The sequence below is a fragment of the Zootermopsis nevadensis genome, unplaced genomic scaffold (assembly GCF_977971745.1).
Source record: "Zootermopsis nevadensis isolate Lab colony 2312 unplaced genomic scaffold, Znev_1.0 Znev_ptg000030l, whole genome shotgun sequence".
NCBI classification, from domain to species: Eukaryota; Metazoa; Arthropoda; class Insecta; order Blattodea; family Termopsidae; genus Zootermopsis; species Zootermopsis nevadensis.
Window position 1 is genome coordinate 19,030,913 of NW_028259162.1, and position 13,813 is coordinate 19,044,725.

The 13,813-nt window shown below is 41.8% G+C and overlaps 1 long non-coding RNA gene across 5 annotated transcripts in view; it reads right to left on the reverse strand.

Moving 5' to 3' along the window:
• The window catches only part of LOC147872206 (uncharacterized), a 481,048-nt gene that overhangs the window by 453,680 nt on the left and 13,555 nt on the right, over nucleotides 1-13,813 (reverse strand). The gene's annotated exons all lie outside the window — the stretch shown is intronic.

Genomic DNA, 13,813 nt, shown 5'->3' on the forward strand with positions numbered 1-13,813 from the left:
TGCCCAACACAAGTTATAAGTTCGGGCACCGCCGGGAATCGAACCCGAGACCCCAGGATTACAAGGCCAGCGTTCTAACCGCTAGACCACCATGGCGGTATCATCTTCTTAGCACATTTAAATTAGTCTTACGTGTTACAACCCATTCTGAAAATGTATGTGGACCGTTACCAAACATTTGAGGAGATTTTCAGCTGGTTATTAGGAAGAAAAATTAGCATACTACCACAGAATTTATGTAATGAAAATGAAAGCAATACACCTGTACAGGCCTGATATTAAAATAGGATCCTATTAGTTACACAGTTCAACAAGTTTAAATCTTTAATTTGTCACTGTAATTTACAATTTCAGTATAAAAAATATGTGCGATGCTAAGACACGTAGAAAGTACGATTCATCTGCGGAGGCTTTTTAGAATCTAATCCACCTGATGACGAAGGCAGCAAGTGCCTCTGAAACGCCTGTAAAGTTCTGTCAGACTACAGTCTGTCTATTCTGTGCTTACGTAAAATGTACCGCAGATCCCAACATAGAACAGACAGAGTTTTCGTAGCGCAGAAGACCGTCATCTCTAGTCATGTTCAGAATCTGACTATGTACGATGAACTGGAAATCATAGTCACGTGCAAGAGCTGAGGAAAATCAGGGAAAACTACAAAGTGAAAGCCTCGTTATAATGACAGAAATTCAAATGACTACCTTCGCCCAATGTAGTCCTCCAGGTTCTCACAAACTCTGACTCTTTCCTAAACTCTACAGTTTCCAATTCATAACTTGGAAGTTATGAATTGGAAACTGTGGGTTCGATTCCCGACGGCGCCCGAATTTATAACTTGTGTTGGGCAAGGCCGTGGTCTAGGCAACACGGAGTTTTCCTCTGGGGGCTTCCCCGGTTTCTCCGTGGCATCCCAACAATTACTCCATTTACACACAGAAGAAGGCAATGGCAAACCACTTCTGGATCATCTGCCAAGAACGTATATGAACAGGTCCCAGTCCGAGAAAAGGATGGAAGGATCCTGTTCATATGGACCTGTCGTCAGACAGAATACTAAAAAAAAAAACTTTAAAAACAAAAACAAAAACAAAAAACAACTTGGAAGTAAAACGCAAATTCAATTAACGTTTTATTTACTCTGACTTCTCCTTCTTTGTAGCACGATTATACATAAAGTTTCATAAAATCAGTTAGCACATTCATATAATATAATCTCAGATGCTTTGTAAAAGATGTTACAAATTTCTGTGGTGAAACAACTTACAAACAACTGACGCTCAAATAATAATGTCACTTATTACACACGACAGTAAAACAGCCTTTATTTAGACCTACAACACAAAGTTAAGTAACGAACTGCATGGCTGGCTTTACGTCTCCAGTTTACAATCATCCCGAAGAAATTTACGGTTCACCATTCTACCACAACCTGAGCTATTTAGTCCAATTGAGATTGTCACTAATATCCAGCGTAATATCCGGCAATCGAAAAATATCTTCGACTTACATTTTGCTTAAACACAGAAATGGTTTAACCACACCTCAGCTTAAAACGTCTCAGATTATACGAACTAAAATGTGTTACCCCCAGGTGAAATATAGTAATATTAACGTCTAAGAAAAAGCAACTGGATGAAATTTGATAATTTGATTTAAAATTAATCACCTACGTAATATTTAAAACTTCAGTTCTTCCCCCTTTTAAAATTCAGTACCTCTCTATGACAAATATCGATCTCTTAATGGTGTTCATGGAAACAGTCCCTGATTATTCTGAAGCCCCAAAATAATCTCTTTGGAAAAATGCAAAATAATTTTACGTAAAAGCAGGTGGTACATATATGTTACCACTTTGCTTTACAGAGTTACGGGTTGTCTGTATGCGCAGTCCGTTCCGTACAAAACTCCAAAGGAACAAAAGAAATCACATTGCAACTTCTTCAATCCGAATATCGGTTCAGCAAAAATCAAGGTTCAATTTAAAGAATCCCTCCATTCCACGGAAAAGAAGATTACTTCACTCACGACCTCTGAAAATCTATCCATCTCCTGTTCGAAACGTTAAGTTACCCCAGCTTCTACTCCGATTACAAATTTGTCTACCTCGGATCATTACAACTATTTAAACATCTAATATTCCGAGTCATAAAAATTTTGTTTTGGGTGAAAACAGTGTCCTGCATTCCCAATCAGTTCCATGAATGGAATCAGTAAAATCACATAAATCATTACTCAGCCTATTATCTGTATGATAATCTAACACAGGGTTTGGGGGGGGGGGCACAATATGAACGATCCACGTGATGGAAATAACTCTCGCAGGTTATTTTATGTATTTTTGAAAAATAAATTACAACAAATGTTCGCTACATCGCCATGTTTTACTTCTAGCCACACACAAACAAACACACACAAGTGCCACGTCCAAGAATTTTCCCGCCGGCATACTTCTTACTCTACGTGAGGTTTCGGGTTCTGACAGCGGCTGGAATGAAGACGAAGTCTTCTGGCTTGAACACAGGACATCTTAATGGGTACAAAACATCTCACAGGTACTAATTCTTGGTGAAGAACTGTTGTAGCTACGAGCCTGATATTTCATCAGGTGTAAATCATTAAAATCACGCACAAAACTTTCCTACACTTGTGTGCGTACGAAAGCGTACAAACATGGCGAATTTGCTACATTATGGTTTAGCTGAACTTAAGCTACAAAGAATGTTTCGGGAAGAAAGATAACAGCGTGACGAACCTACCAACTTGCATGAAAGTCACTCAATTTATTCATAAGTTTTAAATCAAGATAGCCTTTGGAGCATCGGTACTCCCTAGACGTCCGTCATTCCCACATGGCAGTGATAACGTCGGAGAAGTAAAACGGACAAGGATGATGAGCCTGGAAGCAGCTAACAGGATAACCAAGAAATTCAAACAATTTTACAGCTGAAATGTGGAAGATAATATTAAAATTGACGTCAGCTAAATTATCGTAAGCGTGTAAACTGTACCTACGTTGTTTAGGATCGGATCCAAAGCCGGATTTGGTGTTGCTGTAAATAATATTTGTGTTCAGTTATCAGATCTATTAATACGATATTGTTCCACACGAAGACACAAAACGGCATTATCAATTAAGATATTCTAGACACGCGACCGCGATTTACCCCAGGGAAAGGACCCTGGTACCCACTGGTGAGAAAGCTCGGTGCGTCTGGACGCAGAGGCTAGAGAAGAAATCCTCTACCGCTGGCGGGGATCGAACCTTGGTCGTCCAATCCGTAGTGAATCACTATACTGTGTAAGACTTGAGGTTCTCACAGCGGTGAGTATGAAGATATCCGTCTTCTGGGTTATTGCGCTGTGTAGTCTGGTCGATGTTTACCAACGTTTCAGAGGTCATACTGCCTCCGTCATCAGGGCGATGAGTATGAAGATTTCTGTCTTCTGGGTTATTGCGCTGTGTAGTCTGGTCGATGTTAACCAACGTTTCAGAGGTCATACTGCCTCCGTCATCAGGGCGATGAATAACATCGACCAGACTACACAGCGCAACAACCCAGAAGACAGAAATCTTCATACTCATCGCCCTGATGACAGAGCCAGTATGACCTCTGAAACGTCGGTAAACATCGACCAGACTACACAGCGCAACAACCCAGAAGACAGAAATCTTCATACTCATCGCCCTGATGACGGAGGCAGTATGACCTCTGAAACGTTGGTTAACATCGACCAGATTACACAGCGCAACAACCCAGAAGACGGAAATCTTCAATCACTATACTGATTGAGCTACCCCACAAATGGCTGATATGATTCAAATCCGTTGCTCTGAGATTGGTCTTCGCTAATAACACCCAGAACAACGTTGAATCAAACACTTTCGACGAGCAACACTACCGATGCAGACCAAAAACGACAGAAACGCAATCGGGTATGACGTTCACCCAGAGACGATGACGTAAACGCTGACGTCGACATAATCTTCAAAAGAGAATTACAGGAACAACAGTTTGGTGTCAAATCCAGCCATTCTCCGCTCGTCGTTCCGAGAATAAAACAGAGCTGTCCCTCGCGCCTCTGTGATGTGGGGCTTAAAACAAAAGAAGCGTTACTAACGAGAGGAGTACCATCAGAGCGTGCAAACAACTGCACGTCGAATTGACCACATTTGACGTTAATTGGATGACGCTTCTTCAAAGTGAGTTTGGTGCCTGTCGATCGATATATCGATATCCTAAGCAAACAACAGAATCGAAATATCACACTTCGCAGCACCGAAAAGCTGTTCTTATCCTAAATAGCTTTTATAAAACTTGCCATTCCTTTCGTCGTCAAATTTAGCAATATCAGCTTCGTCTCATACACGCAACATGTTCGTCTATCAACTTTCACTCAACAACTAATCAACTCTGTGCTGCACAGCCCTTCTTGAGAGAAGCTGAATGTCGCCCATTTAATCAAGAAATTCCCTACTGACTCACTGCCACATCTTGCCACCAGCTAAAAATCATAATCCAGAGGATTTCAGTCCACACCATCACAATCCACTTATCCAAGATCCAGAATCCTCCCATCTATACAAAGTTCTCCCAAGTCTAGCGGTTAGAACGCTGGCCTTGTAATCCTGGGGTCTCGGGTTCGATTCCCGGCGGCGCCCGAATTTATAACTTGTGTTGGGCAAGGCCGTGGTCTAGGCAACACGGAGTTTTCCTCCGGGGGCTTCTTCCCCGGTTTCTCCGTGGCATCCCAACAATTACTCCATTCACACACAGAAGAAGGCAATGGCAAACCACTTCTGGATCATCTGCCAAGAACGTATATGAACACAGCGCAACAACCCAGAAGACGGAAATCTTCAGTAAATTAATAGCCTTGCATAGTGAACAGCACAACAAGAGTATTTTCTGTCTTTCTTTCTTTCTTTCTTTCTTTCTTTCTACGCAAACATGTACGATCACAAAAGTATTTGCGATGGCTGTCCAATCATTTCGGTCGGTCCGTTATGTACCAAGGCAGAAAGTGTGTTAATCAGCAACATGGAGGTAACGCCCTTCGGAAGGGTATAGCTGTCCAACTGACGACCACATCCTGACATGCTTTGTACAGACCACACGACGGGGGACTCGTGAACTCGGATCCACATGGTAAAGCAATTGTCATACCAGCACGACATTCCACACTGTCGACCATCCCATTTCAATACCAACTGATGTAGAGTCGCTTCATAATCTTCGTCATTCATTCAGTCCGTAATAACTTCCTCAGTTCCAAGTGTTGGTGAAACCTCTGGCCACACGACCACTACAATAAACCGTTTACTTCCACGACCAAAAGATCTCAGTCCCTCTGTAAAACTCGTAGTACTGCAATGTTTTCGTGGCGAATCGCCCTTGGCTTATATCGAAATAACAGCAACCTCAGCGCATGGACAGTCGCCACGTTGTCGCCTTGAAATATTTCATCCCGTGATGGCGAACTACAAAATTATGTTCATCATAGTTAGCGAACAATGTTTGCGAACAGAATTAACTGAATATTGTTCGCGAACGTTGTATCTCAAGAACATTAGTGAAAGATATTGACAAACACTAGACGTCCAGTTCAAAACAACTTTCCAGAAATATTTCATTAGTCAAATACTTCATTTAATTTTTTGTAATAATCTGACATGAAATTCCAGTATAGAATCTATTGACTTCCAGCATGCTATTTAAATTAGTAAACAATTAAGACGTTTTAAAGTAAAGTTTTGCACACGACTTTTACTGGGTGTAAAACGTGGACTCTCACATTACGATATCAGAGGATTAAGGATATATGAATTTAAACTGCGTAATAAGGAGCTTCAATTTATTACACCAAGTCCCAACCTTTTGACCACGTAGAACAGAAGTCAATTTCGTCATACTTTTCTTACTAACCAATAATTAACCAAGTTCCGCAATAGTGTTCGAGAAGAACTCCTGTCTTCAACAGCCATCACAGTGTATGAACATTGCTTCCATTATAAAACAGATTAAATGACACCATTTCCGATTAAGACTTCTGAGACACTGAAGATACATCACAGTCTCAATGGATACCAAGGACCTCAGTTTCAGAACCACTGATCTATTAGTAAATCACGTTAAGGAGTACGGACAGAACGGCCATGCATGGAGGAGTTGGAAAACTCATACAATGTTCTGTTTGGATAAAATTAAACACCATTTTGAAGACCTAAGAGTAAATGTGAGGATACAATTAAGATCAATCTTGAAGAAATAAGGTTGAAGGCTGTGTGTTGACTTTTTATCTCAGGGCAGACACGACAGGCGAGCTCCTGAGAACAGTGTAATGAACCTTGGGGTTCCATAAAATTAGAAGAATTTAACTGAGCGCCATTAGCTTCTGAGGGACTCTGTTCCATGAAGTTAGTTTGTAAAAACTTCTTCTCGGTTCCCAGTGGGGGCATTCAAGTAATGTGTCATTTCTCGGGATGTTTGTGAACGTAAACTTACAAAGTAAAATCCTTGGCACCGACATCAAATCACTGCTCAGGCCTTCGCCTCTGTTCTGTACGGAATCCTGGGAAATGGTCACGTTACTGAAGCCGAGAACAACGTCACTGCCTTCACACCTCCATGCTGGCGTCAAACAGAATTTGTGTGTGCATTTGCTGCTATGCTGGTATTCGCGTTTCCGCCCGACAATTTAACATATCAGCACAGACCAGAAGTTCGATGCGTCCCATTCAGTTTCAACCGCAGATGACTCTGACCTTTGTAATTGTGAAATGATTATTCAGAGCTTTAAAACGCAGACGAGAAATAATTTCAACTGCATGGCAACATGCGGGAGATGCCGACGATAATAATTTGTGGATCTGGATGGGAACTTGCCATTTCTTACGCTTATTGTGCGTATTTATTTATTTAGTGTTCTGTCTGACGACAGGTCCATATGAACAGGATCCCTCCATCCTTTTCTCGGACTGGGACCTGTTCATATACGTTCTTGGCAAATGATCCAGAAGTGGTTTGCCATTGCCTTCTTCTGTGTGTGAATGGAGTAATTGTTGGGATGCCACGGAGAAACCGGGGAAGCCCCCGGAGGAAAACTCCGTGAGACCTAGACCACGGCCTTGCCCAACACAAGTTATAAATCTGAACACCACCGGGAATTGAATCCGGGACCTCAGGATTACAAGGCTGGTGTTCTGACCGCTAGACCACCTCATCTTATTATTATTTAGTGTTCTGTCTGACGACAGGTCCATATGAACAGGATCCTTCCATCCTTTTCTCGGACTGGGACCTGTTCATATACGTTCTTGGCAGATGATCCAGAAGTGGTTTGCCATTGCCTTCTTCTGTGTGTGAATGGAGTAATTGTTGGGATGCCACGGAGAAACCGGGGAAGCCCCCGGAGGAAAACTCCGTGTTGCCTAGACCACGGCCTTGCCCAACACAAGTGTTAAATTCGGGCACCGCCGGGAATCGAACCCGAGACCCCCAGGATTACAAGGCCAGCGTTCTAACCGCTAGAACACCGTGGCGTACCTCTTATTATTATCGCACTCCCAGATAACTGAACATTTCCAGAGTTATATCAGACAATTAAAATCATAAAACCGAAATGGCTACGCATCCTAACGAAGGAGACATATAAACCTTGCTTGAATCCTCTGATTCTGATCACCGTATTACGTCTGCTGGACAGACTGTTATATTCTATTTGCACACGTTACGACATAAATGCGTCGTTAGCTAATGTGAGACAGATTAAAGCAAACACGATCACAATCAATCATCATTGCCTGACTGAGAAGCTCGCTTCCTTCCTGCCAATTAGCGACTGAGGTACTGTCAGCACAGTCACCCTGTACCCCTTCCTGATTACCCTTGTCAGTAATAATGGCTGTGGCGTTGCGCTGACATACCACAGATAATTCAGATATGCTCCTGATGCGCGGTCTGTAGTCGAGAATACGCTGCTTGATTCAAAGCCAAGGCCAGTTCACAACATTTCAGAAAATCGCCATGTACAATGTGACAAGTCTCACTTTCGATTTGAAATGTTTTGTGCGGGAAGGGACACTGTGCATATACACATTATTAATGACATCGAATACAATCATTAAGACTTATACGCTATAAGAACGGTATCAAACGTCTCTGATTAACGAACCGGTAAAACAGCAGGCTGTTATATCAGCCGAGGGACGGTACCTGCAAACTATTTTTTTTTATTTAGTGTTCTGTCTGACGACAGGTCCATATGAACAGGATCCTTCCATCCTTTTCTCGGACTGGGACCTGTTCATATACGTTCTTGGCAGATGATCCAGAAGTGGTTTGCCATTGCCTTCTTCTGTGTGTGAATGGAGTAATTGTTGGGATGCCACGGAGGAAAACTCCGTGTTGCCTAGACCACGGCCTTGCCCAACACAAGTTATAAATTCGGGCACCGCCGGGAATCGAACCCGAGACCCCAGGATTACAAGGCCAGCGTTCTAACCGCTAGACCACCGTGGCTCTCTGCAAACTATACCTACTTCCAAAAGGATCTGACACAAGTAATTATTAATAAAATGTCTAATCACGCATGTTCAGGCCCAAAACATGAAAATCAAATAGACGTTTTAGTCCACACTGAACGCAATTAGGAATTTTCACGGCATACGAATGGACGGTCAGATATCCGTCGCGTTGGTCAAGGAACGAGAGTTCCTGGGCAGCTGATGTGACGTACAGCGGGTCCAGCTTCCTCAATAAACAGATGTGAATTAAATTTAAAATTGGACACTTTGATTTTGAAAAAAAAATGTAGAAATATTTCAGTTTTTATTCAGATCGGACAATTCTAACGACCATTTTATACTTGAAAGCACAAATGCTTTTTTTACAGCTCATCTCAAATGACAGAAAATAAGGTTGTAGAACCTGACTTTCTTCAGCCTACTTGGATAAATTAAGTAACTAACTAACTGCATGGCTTACGGAACCCAAAGGTTCATCACCGAATTAACCAAAGCCCTCCACCGGACCCTGTCCTGGGCCAACAAAATCCAGTTTCCTTCAACTCCTATCTCCCATAGATCCCGCCTGAGATTATCCTCCCATCTACGTCTCCCCAGCTGTTTCTTCCCCTCAGGCCTCCCGACCAATACCCGGTGCACACCTTTTGCCCATCTCATTCTTCTTGACTTAATCACCCTGACAATATTGGCAGATGAGTACTCTTCTCCATGTCCTGTGTTATCTGGAGTACCTCAGGACCTCTCCTGTTCAATGTATTTATTAATGTACTTTGTGCCAAAATTATTTTTTCCAAATTTCGCTAATTTGCCGATGACCTCAAATTATATACAGGCAAAGTCTGCTGAAGATTGTATATCTCTTCAAGCGGATGTTAATTCGGTACACCAGTGGTGCGATGATAACCTTGTGGAACTTAATGTTCAGAAGACTAAAATTATATTTTTCACACGTAAGATCAACAGTATCCGTTTTAACTATTGTCAGAGATGTTACACTTTGAGTACCGACCGCATAAAAGATCTTGGCGTCATGTTAGATAGTAAATCGCACTTTCATGCTCATGTTGATTATGCATATTATCTAGGACTCAAAATGCTACGGTTAATTCGCTTTATTACTTATAAATTCTCTTCCTTAAGGTACAATTTGGCTGCACGCGACAGAGACAAGCGACCGAGGCAGGCGACAGAGACGGGAGACGGACACATCGCAGCTTGTCGCCACACACTTTTGAGGTGACGACCGAGACATGCGGCAAAGTGTTTGTTTTCTTTGTTTTGTTGAGACATACGTGCACATATTCTGTTGAAAAATGAGTACAAAAATGCTTCTAAAAAGGTTACTCGAAGAATAAGAAGAAGATGATGTGTTGCTGTGTTATTTGTTGCGAAAGAAACAAAGAAAACCTATGAGTTCAATATTCAAAACCAGACGTGAAGAAGGATCTTTCTGTCTGTTAATAAAGAATCATTTATCATTAGAAGAAGATAATTTCAGGAGTTATTTCAGATTGAATCATAAGCAGTTTGGTTACGTACTGAGTTTAATAGAAAAAACATACAAACTCGACCTCAGGATCCAACAGTGGTCGGTTTTCCGCTACTAATTCTACCAATTGCTCATCTTGGTCACCAGTAAATTCAATTTCTGCCATTATTTTACTCAACAACACACGTGCTGCCTGAGCCCGTCGCGAGACACTACTGGTCCGAGAGCGGTCTCCTGTGCTTTGTCTCTGTCTCGCGCTCGTAATTGTACTTCATACGATTGTACAGAGAGCAGACAGGAAGCGACCAGTCTCGGTCTCGTAACTCTGTCGCCTGCCTCGGTCGATTGTCTCTGTCGCGTGTAGCCAAATGGTACCTTTAGACAGTTTTGTTAGTTAGGTATAGGCCCGAGTATGCTTCGGTGGTATGGAATAATCCTACTGACTGATTCTAATAAATTAGAAAATATTCAAATAAAATTTCCCGACCTGTGTCATTATCGATTCTTTCAGTTTGATATTCCTCGTAAGTACGAGCTGATTTTAAATTGCTTAAAATTTAAAAAGCTATGTTTTAGACGACGACATCTCGATGCCTTATTTCTTATCAATGTCTTCAGGAGCTAAATAAATTGTCGTTCAATCATGGCCACTGTTCGTACTCGTGTGCCCTCAAGGCAAATAAGAGATTTTTCTACTTTCAGTGTGAGCAGAGAGATGAGACACAGTCCTTCCGCTAGGTGCGCCAGTGCTGCAATGCAGATTTTTGGTCATGTTCAGAGAAGTCAGTGTCTCCCTCGAAGACACTTTGTCTGTACAGGAAAAAGTCTAAATTGATTGTTAAAATTTTAAAAAAAGTGTATTATTTGTGTTTACCTGTAATTGGCTATTATATTCTATACGGGAAATGTTTGATTGATCTATTTTACATGTATATTTATTTATTTATTTTTATATTTAGTTTAGTCTGTTTGTTTTTGTATATGTATGTATTATCAGTGATTTCCTGTCATTGGCTTCTCGCTGTTGGCAAACACTTTAATAAATGCATTCAACTGAATTGAATTGAATTATTATTTTCGTTCTTCAGAGCAAATGACAACAAACGTGCAGATCGGTTAATTTTCACGAGTGTGCATTGCCTCGTATTTTAATCCAGCAATAAGTCAGGTGCTATAAATATCACAGAACATCAAGCATGGCGGTTTTGAGTTGTGTCACTGTAGGAGATCACGTCATACGTAGGCTACAAACCTTATTTCCAAAAACTTTTTTTTTAATTTCACACCCGTTAATAATTGATATGTTTCTTGTTGTTTTCCTCAGAAAAAAAATAGTAACGTGACGTTATTTCACTCAGACATAAATAAATTGTGTGCTCCAAGGCCACGGCTTTGCTACGCTGCAAAATTCGAGCTGTCTTCATTCGACCGACGTTGTACAATTTTGCCGTAGTCCTAAAGCATGTAATTTGGTGAGTCTCATCTCTTGCCCAGCAGGTGGCCACCGTTGGAAGAAAGCGTTACAATAGAACGACAACGACATTCTGCCTCAGCTTAGGGTGGTGAGATTCCAGAATTCATTGCGCCATTTCCAATCTTTTAGACGCATTTCCTAGCAGTGGGAGAAGCACGTTTTGGCTTCGCCGAGTCCCTTGTCTCCCGCCACGCCACTACGCACAACCCACAACCGCGCTCTCTTCTCCTGATTGCATACACTACAACTTCCCGAGTTCAGAGCGTTCACTGCGTCAATCTTCCATTCAATAAATCACCCACAGCGACTTCGCCTCACCACTTGCACTGCGGGGGACAGTGAAGCAATGACTTTTTTTTAAATGTACATCACAGAACGCGTTATGTAACTAGGACACTATGAACTTACGCGGTGCCAGCCTTCTTTCACTTTGTTTGCGAAGGCAAGCCAGCAATTACCGTTCATTAGCTTTACGAGTACAAGGCATGACACATCAACTCTACTCTTGAACTTCCGAAATACGAGAAGTAAGTAAGAAAACAATGCATTCCTGTTTTCGTCTCTTTCTTTCAAACATTTCTTCCTCACTTTTCACCCGCCACGCCTAGATCACTTCCTTTCTCTTACTATGAATCCTTCGTGTATTTCTTCGTTACAGGATTTATCAATGTTCCATCAGGTTTCAGGCCGGACAGTAAAGCTCCCTATTATCCTCTTTGTCCGTATTCGGTAGGTCTCCGGGTGCACATCTAGGCCACATGAACACCAACTATCCTGACTGACGTCTTCATGGCTTCCGTCAATTCGTCCAGGCAAATGCCGGGATGATACCACAACTCAAGACCCCAGTCACTTCCTTTCACATCCTCTCCAATACACAAACTCGTCAGGCGCTTTCACAACAGAAATAGTGGTCAAATAAACCAAGAATCAATAGGCCTTATTAAAATCAGTCGCCTTCATTCAGGGCCAAGGACTAGAAAGCGTGAAGCTTAAACAACCTGACCCTAAGGGCGGCATCGCACTAGGATGCCATGGCAGCGACACCAACAGCGATGCCATGGCGTCCAGCTGCCAGAAAAAGACGCCAGACAAGCTGCCAGCTTTCGACGCCAGTCGAGCGAACAGATGGATCAACATTATGAGATCACGAAATGAAGGGCTATTAGCAAGGAGAAATGTCCACTTTTATCACTTTTGAGGAAATGAGATTTACCTTTATCAAAACTACATACCTGGAGTGAATTTCAATTCTGTAACAAAGAAACAAGTAAAAAAATTCTCCATACACACACTTTGCACGTCCATACCATTACTGAATTTGAAATATTTCAGTTCTTGCAAATCACATGTAATATTACATGAACAAACTTTATTTAATAAAACATTATAAAAGCAGGTTTCTTCTTAATTCACATTATTTGTGATATATAGACAGATATATAGATTGCTAAACAAAAAAACTTAAAAATCAAGTTGCCATATTGGAAAGCGGCCCCACAAATTAAGCCACAGAAACACTTCTCAGCTAATTCCTTCTTTTCTACTGTAAATAAATCTCCTCCAAATATTTCCACAAGTTCTACCCAGTTTCTTTTTTTCAAGTCCCGGTTTGCGTATTCAATAGCAGATGAATCCCATAGTGATGGTCGGGACTGAATTTCAATTATCAATCTTTCGGTGTCGAAATTATCCACGTTTGGAAGAAACAGAAATACACACAAGCACATTCACGCACGGACGTCAATGGACTGGCCAGACTGTCATGTGATGTTGATTTGGCCTTGGCCGTGGCAGCGATGCCAGTAGCATTTGAACTTGGCATCTTGGTTGGCAGCGATGCCAGACGGATGCCAGGTGCGATATATGACTACTAAATTAATGCATTAAGTTTGGCCGAGATGCTGGCAACTGCGCCATGGCCTCCCGTTGGCATCCTAGTGCGATACCGCCCTAAAAGCATTCACGGGTTCATACACAAGAGTAAGTTGACAAATTAGTCACTGCTACTCAAAGCAGAAGTACGACTGACGAGGAAAGTCCACAGAAGACAGCTGGAATGTCGGTGTTGGAATGAGTCATAGCTCCGTAATCTACGGTCGACGGGAAGTCAAGTTATCAAGGATTGGATTTGAAATAGCACAGGACAACGCTGGAATATCGCCCAATTTTTACCAAATGCATAACAAACTAGCAGTTTTTCATGAAATTCTGTATGAACACGGCAGCCGTGAAAACTTATAAGGTCGTAAGAAAGCGAGGGTCATCGGCAGGTTATTAATGTCGTAGCTTTGAAAAGTACTCTCACAATCATCAATAGGGCAA